We start from the raw sequence: 16,697 nt of genomic DNA on the forward strand, positions 1-16,697 counted from the left end.
GGACTTTAATTAAAAACATATTGAGAAAAGATTATGGATTTCTCCATATCAATGTTCCTATCCAAAAATTTCTTAAAGGCCACTATTGTATCTGCTCCACCACTACCCCTGGCAACACATTCCAGGCACTCACCTACCTCTGTGTAAAAAAACTTGTTCCACACATCTGCTTTAAATTAACGACAATAAACTTGCCTGTCTACTATTCTTTCCAAGGCTTTAAATATCAACCTTTTAGCTTTAGAAACATAAAAAATAGGTGCAGGAGTAGGCCATTCGGCCCTTCGAGCCTGCACCGCCATTCAATATGATCATGGCTGATCATCCAACTCAGTATCCCGTACCTGCCTTCTCTCCATACCCTCTGATCCCTTTAGCCACAAGGGCCACATCTAACTCCCTCTTAAATATAGCCAATGAACTGGCCTCAGCTTTGCAGCATCACCTTGCTTTACCTTATAGACATTCACATGTCAGAGACATTTATGTGGACTTGAGTTCACGACAGTTTTGACATCCAGTTTAGCCCAAGGACATTCCATGCAGATTTACTATTGCAAAGTCCCGTGTAGTTCTGGGCCTTGCCAATCAGATCAGAATTGGCTTGGGACCCACACAGAGGAAGAGTGAAGTGTGCAAGTCAAGACACTCCAGAAATGTTTCGGCCTTTAGCTTTGGCATTTATTTATTCCCCATTAGAGACTCTTCCAACTCTGCTTCTGAGATCCACACATAATTTGGTTGACCTTTTCTTTTTATGATCTTGTAAAAACTCACAATCCTTTTCAAGCAGCAGGAGAGTAACACAAGGACCTTTATCTGAAATTTACAACGATGCCAAATAAAACATTTCAAAATGACTTTTATAGAAAATAAACCAAACAAGTTACATTTTATTGTAGAAGCAAAGAACTGAAGATGCTGGTTTATACCAAAGATAGACACAAAATGCTGGAGTAACTCAATGGGTCAGGCAGCATTTCTGGAGGAAAAGAATGGGTGACGTTTCAGATGGGTACTGAAGAAGGGTCCCAACCCAAAACATCACTCATCCTTTTTCTCCAGAGATGCTGCCTGACCCGCTGAGTTACTCCAGCACTTTGCGTCTATCTTAAGTTAATTTTATTATTTGCAAGAGCACAATATTAAAAAATGTGCCAAGAAAATATGTGCCACTAGAAAAATTGTTTTTATTGACATGTTTGAGTTCTGTGAGATATTGATAACAAATTAAATCTATGCTTATGTTGAATTTATGACTCTGGGATGCCAGAGGTTACAAGGAGACCTGATCGAGTGTAAAATAAAATGATAGGCGGGAATAGGGTAAACAGTCAGAACCTTTTTCCCAGGATGTAAATATCAAATACTAGAGGGCATAGGTTTAATGTAAGAGTGGCAACGTTTCAAGGAGATGTATGGGGCATGTTTTTTACACAGCGGGCTAGTGAGTACCTGGAATGCGCTGCCAGGGGTGGTGGTGGAGGCAGATATAATAGCGGCATTTAAGGACTTTGGGTAGGAACATAGGTATAGAAGATATGGAGGGATATGGGTCATGCACAGGCAGATGAGAGTTGGTCTTGGCATCATGTTCAGCGCAGACATTGTGGGCTGAAGGGCTTGTTCTTGTGCTGTACAGTTCTACCATCTATGTTCTATGTTATGAATTATTGGAATACTAGCATGTTTATGAAGGGTTACTGAAGAATAAAGATATCAATAAATTGCTCAACTATTTTGTAAATAATCTTTCTAATGAAGATGACTTATCTGTTTTCAGGCGAGGGATTGGCCTGACAGCAAAGGTCATTAACACCATTTGTGCCAAATAAAATGTGTCAAACTAGAAACAATCTAAGCAATGAGACACAAAATTAAGATCCAGATATTGATTTAGCATTTTTATTCATATATAGTCTGAAACCTTGCAAACTACAGGTTCATATTACCGCAACATTCTATGATCTGTTCTTTCTATTTATGTTGAGAGACAGAATATATGAATGACTTTGAGCACTTGTTCAACTTGTCCAGATGACTGGAACCACTTCTGTGTGCCAAAAACATTCAACAACATGGGCGCACTAAATATTTTAATATTGCAAATTGCTAATAGATTTTATTATGCTGTACACAATTTTTTTTTATGTTTCAGAGGCAATATAACAGCAGTAAAGGTGGATCCTGCCTGGATTTTTAATGCTTCTTAATGACAAAGAAGGAAGCCACTTTGGTCAGTTGAGTCTACGCCCACTCACTCAGCTATCCCCTCCCTCACTAATCTTCCCTGTCACCTATTCTTTCCACATTTCCATCAACACTCCCCAGATTCAACCACTTGCCTACACACCTAGGGAATTAACACTTGCTCATTAACTTCCCAACCTACAAATCTTTGGGATACCAGAGGGCCGCGTAGAGTTGCTGCCGAACACGGCCAGAGACCCGGGTTCAATCCTGACTACGGATGCTGCCTGTACGGAGTTTGTACATTCTCCCCATGACAGCGTGGGTTTTCCCCGGGTGCTCAGGTTTCCCCCCACACTCCAAAGACGTACAGGTTTGTAGCTTAATAGGCTTCGGTAAAGATTATAAAATGTCCCTAGTGTGTAGGATAGTGCTAATGTGCAGGGATTGCTGGTCAGTGTGGACTCGGTGGGCCGAAGGGCCTGTTTCTGCGCTGTATCTCTAGGCTAAGCTAAACAGAGCAAACCAGAGTCATAGGGGAGAAGAAGCAAGCTCCACGCAGAGAGCAGTGGATGTCTGAATTCAACGCTGATCACTAGAGCTGTGAATAATTGGATCTATTTACTGGGCTACTGTGCCGTCACTGTTGTCTGTCTATCTATTCCATCTGTGGAGAAACAAGAGACTGCAGATGTCTGAACCTTGAGCAAAACTAACTGCTGGAGAAACTCAGCGGGTCAGATCTTAGTTTAGTTTAGAGATACAGTGCAGTTTCCTCCCACATTCCAATGACCAGAAGGTTTGTAGTTTAATTAGTTTCTGTAAATTGTCCTTCGCGTGTAGGATAGAACCAGTAAATTACATGTTGGATAGAACCAGTGTACAGGTTCATTGGTCGACATGAACTCAGTGGGCCCAAGGGCCTGTTTTCATACTGTATCTCCAAACTAAACTAAACTAAACTAAACTAAACAGAATACTATATCAAACCAATTACACAACAAAGACTCTTTAACTAAGGGATAGACACAAAGTACTGGGAAAACTCAATGTGTCAGGCAACATTTCTGGAGAAAAAGGATGGGTGACGTTTCAGGTTCAGTCCCTTCTTTAGACTGAAAGGGGTTGGTTGGGGGGGGGGGGGGGGGGAGTTGGAGGCAAGAGAAGACCAGGACCGATCAGGGCCAGCCACAAATGACCGTAGGGCAGTGCCTGTTAGGTCCATTGTTGGCAAAGGGAAGTGTGATCTCAAAAGAACTAAGTGATGACCACAATCTGAACGCGATTTTAGTGGAGACTCTAAGTGCAGGCAATTGTTCAGGTTTAGGTTAAGGTGCAGTGAAATGGTTTGTTTTGCATGCTATCCAATCAAATCAGATAAAACTATACCCAAGCGTAATCAACCCAAACTCAAGTACAATAGCCAGAGCGAGGGGAAAAATCCAGTTTGGAGTGGGGTTGTTTTGAAGTTTCTATTCAGATTTAAATTGTCAATAGATTTTATTGCCCTGCACAGGAATCTCTTGAAGTACACCAAATGATAGAAATGGAAATTGTAATTACTTAGTTGTGGAAATTTATTTTAATGCCCCTGACAGCTAGTACATATATATGGTCCCTCTCTATTTTAGCATTAGGTAAACAAGTATTCTTGTAATGGAACCCAGTTAAAATATTTACCCGCTTACTCAAATTCAGCTCAGCATGATCAGTTTAATATACAGTCTGCACAGATTAAGGATGAAATCCACTAGATGGCAGCACCCAGACATAGATCTCCATCCTAACCTAACTTAGTTTGGTTTAGTTTAATTTATTATTGACATGTGTCCGAGGTACAGTGAAAAGCTTTTTGTTGGCCTGCTTTCCAGTCGGTTAAAAGGACTGTACGTGATTACATTCAAGCCGTCCACGGTCTACAGGTGCAGGATAATGTTTAGTGTGAGATGAAGTCCAGTGAAGTCCGATTAAAGATAGTTCGAGGGTCTCGAATGAGGTAGATGGGGAGGTCAGACCACTCTCTAGTTGGTGAGAAGACGGTTCAGTTGTCTGATAACAGTTGGGAAGAAACTGTCTCTGAACTTCACTCTCCTTTATTGAATCACATCATTTTCTAAATGGATAACTCAAACAGTTAATAACAGTAGAACCTACCTTAGTAACACGTACCTACTGATATTTTCCCAAACTCAAATTTCCTCACTAAAATGTTGTCAGAATTGTGTACTCACCTGAACAAAGATAAGAATATAAGGAACAATTTGAGTACACTTAAGCTGTCTCTAACCCATCTTTCATTTAAAAAAAGATCGACACAAAATGCAGGAGTAACACAGCGGGACAGGCAGCATCGCTGGAGAGAAGGAATGGGTGACGTTTCATGTTGAGACCCTTCCTCAGACCATCTGAAGAAGGGTCTCAACCCTAAACATCACCCATTGCTTCTCTCCAGAGGTGCTGTCTATCCCGCTGAGTCACTCCAGCATTTTGTGTTTATCTTTGATGTAAACCAGCATCTGCAGTTCCTTCCTCCACATTTTAATGAACAGAATCTTGCCACCATAGTACCTCAGCACCATTTCCCCACCCTATTCCTTCATATCTTGAATCTTTCAATATCCAGAAATCCATCGATCAAAATGAGAATTTATAATTATTTTTTTCCAACTGGAGTACATATTATTCATGAATGAAACTGAAGCTGGATGAAGTATCTTCAGTCTGAAATGTGATATCTTTACGTTAAGGCTGCTTCACCTGCAGCAGCGCGTGTTTACTGTATATTATATATCGTTATAAATTAGACTTCCAGAAGTTGCAGTTTTTCTTCATTTACCGTGGTTACCTGTTGCTTTATAATGCCTATAAAATAGCATTTTTTTCCCTGAGATTGATTTATTGTATAATCACAGACGTTTTATCTCTGTCCATAGCCAGTGATTGTGGTTATGGGGCGGCACTGTGGTACAGCTGGCAGAGTTGCTGCTTCACAGCGCTAGAGACTTGGGTTTAACCCTGACCTCGGGTGCTGTGTGTGTGGAGTTTGCACGATCTCCCCGTGACCATGTGGGTTTCCTCTGGGTGCTTCGGTGTCCTTCAACATCCCAAAGATGTGCGTGTTTGTAGGTTAATTGGCCCTCTGTAAATTGACTCGAGTGTGTTGGGAATGGTTGCAAAAGTGGTCTAACATGGAACTATTGGGAAGGTGTGATTGATGGGCAGCATGTACTCGGTGTGTCGAAGGGCCTGTTTCTATGCTGTATTTCTAAACTAAACTGACCTTATCAGGAACACAATTAAAAAAATGTACTGCAGATTAAGATCCGAAGCAACTAGCTGTAACAACAACGAATAAATTGCAGGAGTAATGGCAAAGGTTTCTCAGGGTGTGGAGAACTGTTCTCCAAAAATATAGTTATATCATCGCAAGTCAAATTTGTGAAAAAAAACACTCTACAGCACAGAATAGTAATCTATACTGAGTATATTCACAGTAGCACGACTCAGACTTTTTTGAAAGAAATTGCATCAAAATAACTTGGTATCAATGTAAATTTTTTGCCAGTTTTGTCCCAATTATGAAATACAATACTGGCTTTTCAACTTGGAATTTCTGGTCAGTTACGCGTGTTAGTAAAGTACATCTAAATCAAACAGAATCAAACTGAAGTTCAACCAGCAAATCAATATAAATAAAAGCCTTTTTACTGCATTACGGCAACCCTTGCTAATACAATGAACGAACAGAAGGAATTCATCATCATTGTCAGCTTTAGTGTTTCCAGAATGTTTATAAATTCATGATTTTAAAAAAAAAAGACTGACTAAGAAACCAGCAGGTTGCAAAAGTTTCAATGGAGATTTTTGAGTATGTTCTCAAAATCTCTGTAAAGCGTCTTTGAGTATATGAAAAGCGCTATATAAATAAAATGCATTATTATTATTATTATTATTTTCAGTCATTTAAAATCAGGTGACAGATGGTGGTCCAAGCTTTTTAAAATGCTTCCTTTTAATAAAAACACTCCCATTGTATCAATCAAACTCTGCTGAGCAATCATTCTTAGATTTAATCGAACACAGTTTTAAAGCAATTATTGAAATAAATATTTGCATGTGGCTATTAGGGCTGATTTTATCTTTATCGACATACAAGTTGAGTGGTATCTTGAGAGGAAAAGCAAAATCTGTTCTCAAAGCTAAAAGGACTCCAGTACACTTTGCATCCGTATGCTCGATATATCTGAGGCAGAAACTACATTCCATCATTTTTACTTGTTCACGACCGAAGTTTCTTATATTATTATATATCATAACTTATGAAGACAAACAAGTTGATCAAAGGCAGCTTAGCTTTTCATTTTGGTAGTGCATTTATTCACTGCATAATGCTATCATTTCGCATGCAGCTTACAATGATTATTGGCTTTGTGACTGTTTTTCCAGTTCTGTCACAAGTTTATGTTCTGTCTGTGCAAATAAAGATCCGGAAAAGCATATCGTATACACTGCAAAAATAACATCAATTATCCATCTTTGAGGAAAAGGTGTAAACTCATTATCCAAGATTTACAATGATACTAAAAAATAAATATGATATGACCATTACAAAATACAAACAACTTCTTGAGATCGCAGCTTATTTTACTTTGCCACAGATAATGTTTGAGAGACGCCAATACATTATCGGTTAGTAGTCTTGTACATACATTTCCATTTGAAGTGCGCAGCTCGAACCGTAGTGGATGAATGTACTGTATCCCTGAGAGTTTCATATTTTAACCTGCAGTAATCACCAGTGTTTCTTGGACCTTGCCAACAAATCTGTCAGACGTATGAAGCAATGTGTCATCAAATTTCTTCCAGCGATTGGTGGATAGTGATCTGCCCCTCTCGCTGCACTCTCAGACGTGATGTTTTACTGATATGTTTTTAAAACATTTTAAAAAAATTCCCTGCAGCAAACAACCCAGTGTATAGAGGGAGTGCTGTACGGTCGAAGACGCGCGGCCGAGAACAAAGAGGGACTCGGCGTGGTGGTGAGGGGGGGAGCTGAGAGAACAAAGAGGGTCCCAGTGTCGGGGGGGGCACTGGGAGAACAATGAGGGACTAGTGGGGACTAGTTTGTAACTTTGTCGGCGCACTATATGTGGTGACTCTTTGCGTACTTTGTGTATGCAAAATAAAGAATTTCATGGTGACGTGTAATAATAAAGCATCAATCAATTAATCAATCGATCAATCAATTAGAGTTCTTGTCTCCTGGTTGTGATGTTAAACAGTGGGCCTATCTGCTGTCATAGGTAAATGTAAAAGATCAGATCTCTTAGTGAGATTCATCCTCATGGTCACCAACATTCAACCCCCAAGAAAGTACACATTTCCCTTATTTCAGCTGCCCTTTCACTCTGAATAAGGGTTTAGAAAAAAAGGGTAAAACTCTGTGAGAAAACATCCTAAAAAATGAATAGTTAATCAAACTGATTATCAAAGGATATCAAATTGTCCACAGTTGCATTGTGCAATTTGCAATATTGCCACACTTTGCTTCCAAATTAGGTTGCATCAAAATCATTGAGACCAAAGTCTATGTGTGAGTCCATCACACAGCAACAACTGTAGAAACTGCTCAATGCAAGTTACCAAGTATGAATTTCTATGGAAATTGTTCAGGCTGTGGAAGCTTGTCATGTATGAATTGATTGTCATTTACTTGATTAGTATAGGTGTCAGAGGTTATGGGGAGAGGGCAGGAGAATGGGGTTAGGAGGGAGATAGACCAGCCATGATTGAATGGCAGAGGAGACTTGATGGGCCAAATGGCCTAATTCTACTCCTATTCCTTATGACCTTATGACAACAGTGACACAACTTCAAAAGTCATTCAGTGGCTGAGATGTATTTTGGGATATCCTGAAATGGATTTGAAAGGTACTATGGAAAAATAATTATCATAAAATTTCCGGATTAACACATACCCCTGACAAATTGTACCCACCTGTTTCCTGTGGATTTAAAAAAAGTTTTGTCATTAGATATGTTAGCAGGAAAACATGACATATTACTGTATATTATTTTATAATAGACCTTCTCCTGTTGAAATTTGCAATCGAAAATAACTATATGTTAGGCTGACCATGAACCTTAAATTCCTTTATTTGTTTTTTGATTTCATAATATTTAATGGTTTAATGCTGCAATGGTACTTTATTGTCCCGTGTGCATTTTACAGTGACATTTTTGGACCCATCGACATATTTTGGCATAATTTACAAAAGAAAAAGAAAATGTCCAAAGTCCAAATGTCCAAAGTCCAAATGTCCAAAGTTTAGTTTAAGGTTATAGACAATAGACAATAGACAATAGGTGCAGGAGTAGGCCATTCATCCCTTCGAGCCAGCACCTCCATTCAATGGGATCATGGCTGATCACTCTCAATCAGTACCCCGTTCCTGCCTTCTCCCCATACCCCCTCACTCCGCTATCCTTAAGAGCTCTATCCAGCTCTCTCTTGAAAGCATCCAACGAACTGGCCTCCACTGCCTTCTGAGGCAGAGAATTCCACACCTTCACCACTCTCTGACTGAAAAAGTTATTCCTCATCTCCGTTCTAAATGGCCTACCCCTTATTCTTAGACTGTGGCCCCTTGTTCTGGACTCCCCCAACATTGGGAACATGTTTCCTGCCTCTAATGTGTCCAATCCCCTAATTATCTTATATGTTTCAATAAGATCCCCCCTCATCCTTCTAAATTCCAGTGTATACAGTGGTTACAATATGATACAGCATGGATGCAGGTTCCTTCAGCTCACTGAGTCCATGTTGGCCATAAACTTGAGGCACAACACCACAGCATCCCTCTGGGCACATTGGAACCTTTTGGATTCAATGTCAAGTTCTATAACAACAAAATGACTCATATATATAAGTTCACATAAGTTATAGGAGTGGAATTAGGCCATTCGGCCCATTGTCGACTCCTTTTCTCCCTTTGTTTCTGAACAGGTAAGTTCTGCTATGGGTGGTTTAGTTTAGTTTAGTTTAGTTTAGTTTAGTTTAGTTTAGAGATACAGCGCAGAAATAGGCTCTTAGGCCCACCAAATCCGTGCCGTAAGACAATTATTACCAAAGCCAAATTAACCTACAGACCTGTACGTTTTTTGCAGTGTGGGAGGAAACCGGAGCACCTGGGGAAACCCCACATGGTCAAAGGGAGAACGTTACAAACACTGTACAGACAGCACAGGTAGTCTGGATTGAACCTGGGTTCTTTAACTCTGTAGACCAGCAACTCTACCGCTGGGCCACTGTGCTGCCCTCACCGTGTCTGTAGTATTGCCTCTGTTTTACTTGTTCCAGGAGCAGAGCCTGACTTACCTACATGTTCGGTGGAAGGAGTCAGGGACTGGGTGTCTGGGGTGGAAGAGGGGTGTGATAGTGGGAGAAATGGGTGCGCACAAGGGGACAGAGTAAAGAGAGAGCGGGGAAGATGTGTATTACTAAAAATTTAAGCATTACCTACAGAAATGTGGGAATGGGAAGGGGAGTTAAAATTACAATATGTTTGCAAGTTAAGGCAAAGTTACTCTGAGAAACTTATACGGTCTGCAGGCTGACCTATTGTAAAGAGCACAGTCAAGCATTACTACTCACAGGGCTCTTGAGCTTTCTACATGACCTATGTGGAAGTTGTTATCAGCTTTTCAGTAATTGAATCTGTTTATCAAAAGATAAATCAATAGTACAAGTGTGACTTTGAAGAGCTGTATGTGGATTCACTACAGCACAAAAGTGCTTACTTTGAAATGAAGTTGCAATTCTTTCCTCATCTTTGTGGCAGGTTTTCTTTGTAAATTGATATTTTTATCATTGTGAGCTTGAGTGCATTTAGCTTATTTGTATCATCTCAGCTATTAATTTGCCTGGAGCAAGCATAATCAATTTGGGGCAGCAGAGAGGCGTAGTGGTAGAGCTGCTGCCTTACAGCGCCAGAGACCCAGGTTCGGCACTGCCCACAGCTGTTATCTGTATGGAGTTTGTACGTTTTCCCTGTGACTGCGTGTGGTTTCTCTAGGGGCTCTGATTTCCACCCACATTCCAAAGACAGCAGGTTTGTAGGTTAGTGGAGCTCTTAAGGATAGCGGAGTCAGGGGGAATGGGGAGAAGGCAGGAACGGGGTACTGATTAAGAATGATCAGCCATGTTCACATTGAATGGCGGTGCTGGCACGAAGGGCCGAATGGCCTCCTCCTGCACCTATTGTCTATTGTCTATTGTCTATAGTGGGCTTCTGCAAATTGTCCATCATGTGTACAATAGAACAAGTGTATGGGTAATCATTGGAGTGTGGAGTCAGTGGGCCGAAGTACCTATTTCCACGCTGTGTCTTTAAACTAAACTAAACTATACTTCTGTGAGTGGGGAAGATGGGTATACAGAACCTGCTTTTTTGCATAATCAGGTGTGCCACTCAATCTTTGGTACATAGTTTGTTGATAGTGGCACCACAGGTGGTCAAAAAGGCTTTTGGCACATTGGCCTTCAGCAATCAGAGTATTGAGTGTGGAAGTTGAGAGGTTATGTTGCAGTTACATAAGAGGTTTGTGAGGCCACATTTAGTGTATCGTGTTCATTTCTGGGCACCATGTTATGGGAAATATATTGTCAAGCTCGATTATTTTATAATCAATTAATATTTTTAGCGAAGTTTGTAAAGTTAAATATCCTATTACCTGAATGTCTGCTAACAAAAACTGTGCATGTTAAGTTATTGATTTATTTTGTTTAGAAGGTAAAGGAATTTCTTCATATGTTATTTCAATGTAGGGTTTCAATGTGCAGAAATGATTTTCGAGGATGTTACCAGGACTCGAGGGCCTAAGCTACAGGGAGAGGTTGAGCAGGCTAGGACTCTATTCCTTGAAGCGCAGGAGGATGAGGGGTGATCTGAAAGAGGTGTAAAAAATCATGAGCGGAATAGATCGGGTAGACACACAGAGAGTCTATTGCCAAGCTAAGAGGAATCAAGAACCAAAGGATATAGGTTTATGGTGAGGGGGGAAAGATTTGATAGGAACCTGGGAGTAACCTTTTCACAAAAACGTTTTCAGGGTGATGGGTGTATGGAACGAACTGCTGGCAGAGGTATTTGAGGCACGTAGTACTGCAAGATTTAAGAAACATTTGAACAGGTACATGGATAGGACAGGTTTAGAGGGATATGGGCCAAACACAGGTAGGTGGGGCAAAGTAGGTGAGATATGTTAGTCGGTGTGGGCAAGTTGGGCCGAAGAGCTTGTTTTCACACTGTGTGACTCTATGACACTCATATTTTCCCCTATAATGGCCAAATAATTTACCTTTCCACTAACAGTTAAACAGTTTCAATGTGTCTTTATGATTTTTCATATCTGCTTTCACCATATTCTATAAAACTTAGTGGTGAATTATAGACTGATCTATATTACATTTCTAAGGATGGGACTTGACCCGAAGCATAATTTCTCCATGTTTTCCAGAGGTGCTGCCTACTGAGTTACTCCAGCACTTTGTGTTTTTTTTTTGTTAAGCAGCATCTGTAGTTCCTTGTTTCTATATTTGTTCCATTACCAATTTTACCACTTTCTCCAGCTGAAGATATTTTCTTCCAGTTTGATAGGCGTTGCGATGTGACAAGTATTTAAATAATGCGTATGAAAACAAACTTGCATTTTTAAGGTGCCTTTTAAAAGCTTTCAAGCTCATTAAATATTTTCAGATTGTGGTAATTTAGGAAACACAGTGGCTACTTTGTGCAGAGCAAATTCCCATAAAAAATGGGAAATAATCCAGCCAACAGAGGCAGTGGTGGTGACAGATATGATAGTGACATTTCACAGGCTTTCAGTTAGGCACATAGATATGCAGGGAACGGAGGAATATGGATCATGTGCAGGCAGTTGAGATTAGTTTATCATAGCATAGATATGGTGGGCCGAAGGGCCTGTTTCTGTGCTGTACTTTCCTATGTTCTATCTTCTTAAAGGAGATCAACCTGAATTAGGTTATGTAAAATCATGAGAAGAATAGAAAGGGTGAATGCATGGAGTCTTTTACTCAAGGTTGGAGAATCAAGAACCAGAGGACATAGGTTTAAGGAGACAGTCATAGAGTCATAGTGAAACAGCCTGGAAACAGGCCCTTCGGCCCAACTTGCCCACACCGGCCAATATGTCCCAGCTACACTCGTCCCACCTGCCCGCATTTGGTCCATATCCCTCCAAATTGGTCCAATCCATGTACCTGTTTCTTAAACGATGGGACAACTGCCTCAACTATTTCTTCCGGCAGTTTGTTCCATACACCCACCACCCTTTGTGTGAAAATGTTACTCCTCAGATTTCTATTAAATTGTTTTCCCTTCACCTTAAACCTATGCCCTTTGGTCCTCAATTCTCCTACTCTGGGCAAGAGACTCTGTGCATCTACTCGATCTATTTCTCTCATGATTTTACACATCTCCATAAGATCACCCCTCATCCCCCTGCGCTCCAAGGAATAAAGTCCCAGCCGACTCAAGCTCTCCCTATAGCTCAGACCCTCCAGTCCTGGCAACATCCTAATAAATCTTCACTGTACCCTTCCCAGCTTGACAACATCTTTCCTATAACATGGTGTCCAGAACTGAACACAATACTTTAAATGCGGCCTAACCAACGTCTTAAACAACTGCAACATAACCTCTCAACCTCTATACTCAATACTCTGACTGACAAGCCTTTGACCACCCTATCTACCTGCGAATCTACCTTCAAGGAACTATACACCTGCACTCCTAGGTCCCTCTGCTCGAGCAAGATTTAATAGGAACCCACCTCCCTTTGTGTGAAAAGGTTGCCTCTCAGGTTCCTTTTAATTTTTTTCCTCTCTCACCGTTAAATCTATCTCCTCTGGTTATAGGCTTGTTCTTTTCTTTCACAGTATAACAGTGCCTGGCTATCTCTTACATCAGTTATACATCATGTCCAAGATCAGTGTCTAAGATCAATGGTGCAACTAGTTGTTAGAATGAACATTAAAGGTTTTCATCCTCTTGGTAATGTCATTTTTGTCAAATTTTGCTGTACAATGTGAACCAATTTGCTGGTATCAGAAATGTATCCTTAGTTGTGTAAGCTTCTTCTTCTTCTTGCGTTTGAGGCAGCAGAAGTTATGAAGCGGCTTCTGTTACGGTTACTTTTGTTTATGTTGTTATCCAGTCAATGAAAAGACGATACATGAACACAATCATGTCATCCACAGTGCACAGCTAAAGGATAAAGGGTATAACATTTAGTGCAAAGATGTAACTTTGAAGTCCGATAAAGTCCGATGAAAGAAAGTTCAAATGTCTCCAATGAGTTAGATGGGAGGTCAGGACTCTAGTTTAGTTTAGTTTAGAGATACAACATCGAAACAGGCCCCTTGGCTCACAACCAACGATCACCTGTACACTAACTCTATCCTACACATTAGGGGCAATTTTCAGAGACCAATTAATCTGCAAACTTGGATGTCTGGGATTGTGAGAGGAGAAAATCAATGCAGTCACAGGGAAAATGTGTGAAACTCCATACAGACAGCACCCGTAGTCAAGATCGAACTCGGGTCTCTGGCCCTGTAAGGCAACGATTCGATAGCTTTGTGCCATCAGCCTCAAGCTGATGAAAGGACTATTTAGTTACCTGATAACATGCAACAGGCAAAGGGGTACATATTTCTACATTACTTTTCTTAGAAGGTCTGAAAGAAGGGTGGCGCAGCGGTAGAGTTACTGCCTTACAGTACCAGAGAGTGTCAGGGTTTGATCCTGACTATGGGTGCTGTCTATATGGAGTTTGTACTCTCTCCCCGTGACCGTGTGGGGTTTCTTTAACAGCTCCAGTTTCCTCCCACACTCCAACGCGTACAGGTTTGTAAGAAAATAACTGCAGATGCTGGTACTCATCGAAGGTATTTATTCACAAAATGCTAGAGTAACTCAGCAGGTCAGGCAGCATCTCACGAGAGAAGGAATGGGTGACGTTTCAGGTCGAGACCCTTCTTCAGACTGATGTCAGGGGGGCGGGACAAAGGAAGGATATAGGGGAGACAGGAAGAGAGTGGGAGATATGGGAAGGGGAGGGGAAGAGAAGGACAGAGGAACTATCTAAAGTGTAGGTTTGCAGGCTTGTTAATTGGCTCCGATAATGATTGTAATTTGTCGATTTGCCCACCGAATCCAGTGATCTCCATACACTAACACTATCCGACACACACTAGGGCCATTTTATAATTTTACCGAGCCAATTAAAATACAAACCTGTACGTCTTTGTAATCTGGGAGGAAACCGGAGCTCCCGGAGAAAACCCACGGAGGTCACGGGGAGAATGTACAAACTCCGTGCAGACAGCACCGGTAATCAGGATCGAACTTGGGTGTCTGGCGCTGTAAGGCAGCAGTTCCACTGCTGTGCCACCGTGCCGCCGCTTAAATTCTTACAGCCCCACCAGGAATTAACCCTGGAACCTATCTCAATTACACTCATGAAAAGAACACACTTCGAACAAGTACTGTTCATCATTTTACCTAACTGCTCCTCATCCTTTGAAATCAAGGGGTTAGAAGCACCACACATGATGAGCAGCTTGTAGCTTCCGATGTGATAGCAATACTTCCCTCCAACAGGAAGAGTGTCATTTGTATTATTCTGGCAGTGGAATCATGCCTGCTATGCTGCATGCTGTGAGCTGTCGTGGGTTGCAATATATTACTTACCGTCTAATCAGTCCAGTCTCAATCAGCAACAAACGCGCAGAGGTTGTCAGGAATGATAAGAATTGGAAGATGATAACATTGCCGGCGGGCGTGCTTAGATCTGACTTCCCTTGGAGGCGGTCTGGCTGTTCCATGGTTGCTGTGGGAGATGCCCTGGGGCAGGGAGGCTGTGGTGGCCGTGTGAGGCAAGGCACGTTGCATTCAAAAGAGAGTTAGATTTAGCTCTTCAGGCTATCAAGGGATATGAAGGGATATGGGGAGAAGGCAGGAAAGGGGGTACTGATTGTGGATGATCAGCCATGATCACTTTGAATGGTGGTGCTGGCTCGAAGGGCTGAATGGCCTACTCCTGCACCTATTTTCTATGTATCTGTGTATCCATGTGGTCGATGCGTCCGGATCGATGTATCGGTGGAGTGTGCCGCTGGAGGCCCTACAGGTGCTGGGGCTTAATCAGATCGCAGGCCACTCCATGGCCAAACATGCACGCACTATTATGTCATGTAGAGTATGATTTTTACTGAAGAAAGACACAAAGTGTTGGAGTATCTCAGCAAGTCGGGCAGCATCTTTGGAGAACATGGACAGGTGATGTTTCATAAGGTCATAAGGATTAGTAGAATTAGGCCATTCGGCCCATCAAGTCTACTCCGCCATTCAATCATGGCTGATCTATCTTTCCCTCCTATCCCCATTCTCCTGCCTTCTCCCCATAACCTCTGACACCTGTACTAATCAAGAATCTATTTATCTATCTATCCACGGATGGTCTCCACAGCCTTCTGTGGCAAAGAATTCCACAGATTCACCACCCCCTGACTAAGGACAGGTCAGGTCATGTCAGGACCAGTCTGAAGAAGGGTCCTGAGCCAAAACATCACCTATCCATGTTCTCCAGAGATGCTGCCTGACCGCTGAGTTACTCCAGCACTTTGTGTCTCACTTTGGTATAAATTAGCATCTGCAGTTCCTTGTTGTTGCATTAAGATTTTTACTGAACTGCATACAATAAGAGAATCTCACTGTCGAGTCACAGAGTAATGGAGTCATACACCTGCCCTTACCAACCAACCTGCTCCATCTACACTAGTCGTAACTGTCTGCGTTTGGCTCATATCCCTCTGAACCTATCCTATCCATGCACTTGTCTAAATGTTTTCACCTTCCTCATTCATTATCTGATCTGATTGAATTGTGCCTAATTCCATTTGAAATTCCTCATCAAATGAAGTGACCTAGACAACACTTGGACCTTCTCCACCAAGACCTAGACGTGGGTTTAGGTTTCCTCCCAAGCTCCAAAGACGTACAGGTTTGTAGGTTACTGGGCTTTGGAAAAGTTTGTAAATTGTCCCTAGTGTGTGTAGGACAGTTAGTGTCCAGGGATTGCTGGTCGGTGCAGACTCGGTGGGCCAAAGGGCCTGTTTCCGCGCTGTATTTCTAAATATAAAACTGAAACTGAAAAGTGGACCTGGTCTGATAACTGGCAGGTGACATTTGTGCCACAGAGTGGCAGGAAATAACCAAGAGCTAAGACTTAACATTGCGTTATTATCATATGTCCTGGAACCAATAAAATTCCTTACTTGCAGCAGCAGCATAACAGGTTTCTAAACACAGCATTGAACAAATAATATCATAGACTAACAAAAACTAGCTCAATTTAAAAAAAAGCAATATAGTGCAAAAGCAAAGCAAAGACTCAAGTCCCCAATGCAATCCAGGTGGTTT

The sequence above is a fragment of the Rhinoraja longicauda genome, chromosome 24 (assembly GCF_053455715.1).
Source record: "Rhinoraja longicauda isolate Sanriku21f chromosome 24, sRhiLon1.1, whole genome shotgun sequence".
Lineage (NCBI taxonomy): Eukaryota > Metazoa > Chordata > Chondrichthyes > Rajiformes > Arhynchobatidae > Rhinoraja > Rhinoraja longicauda.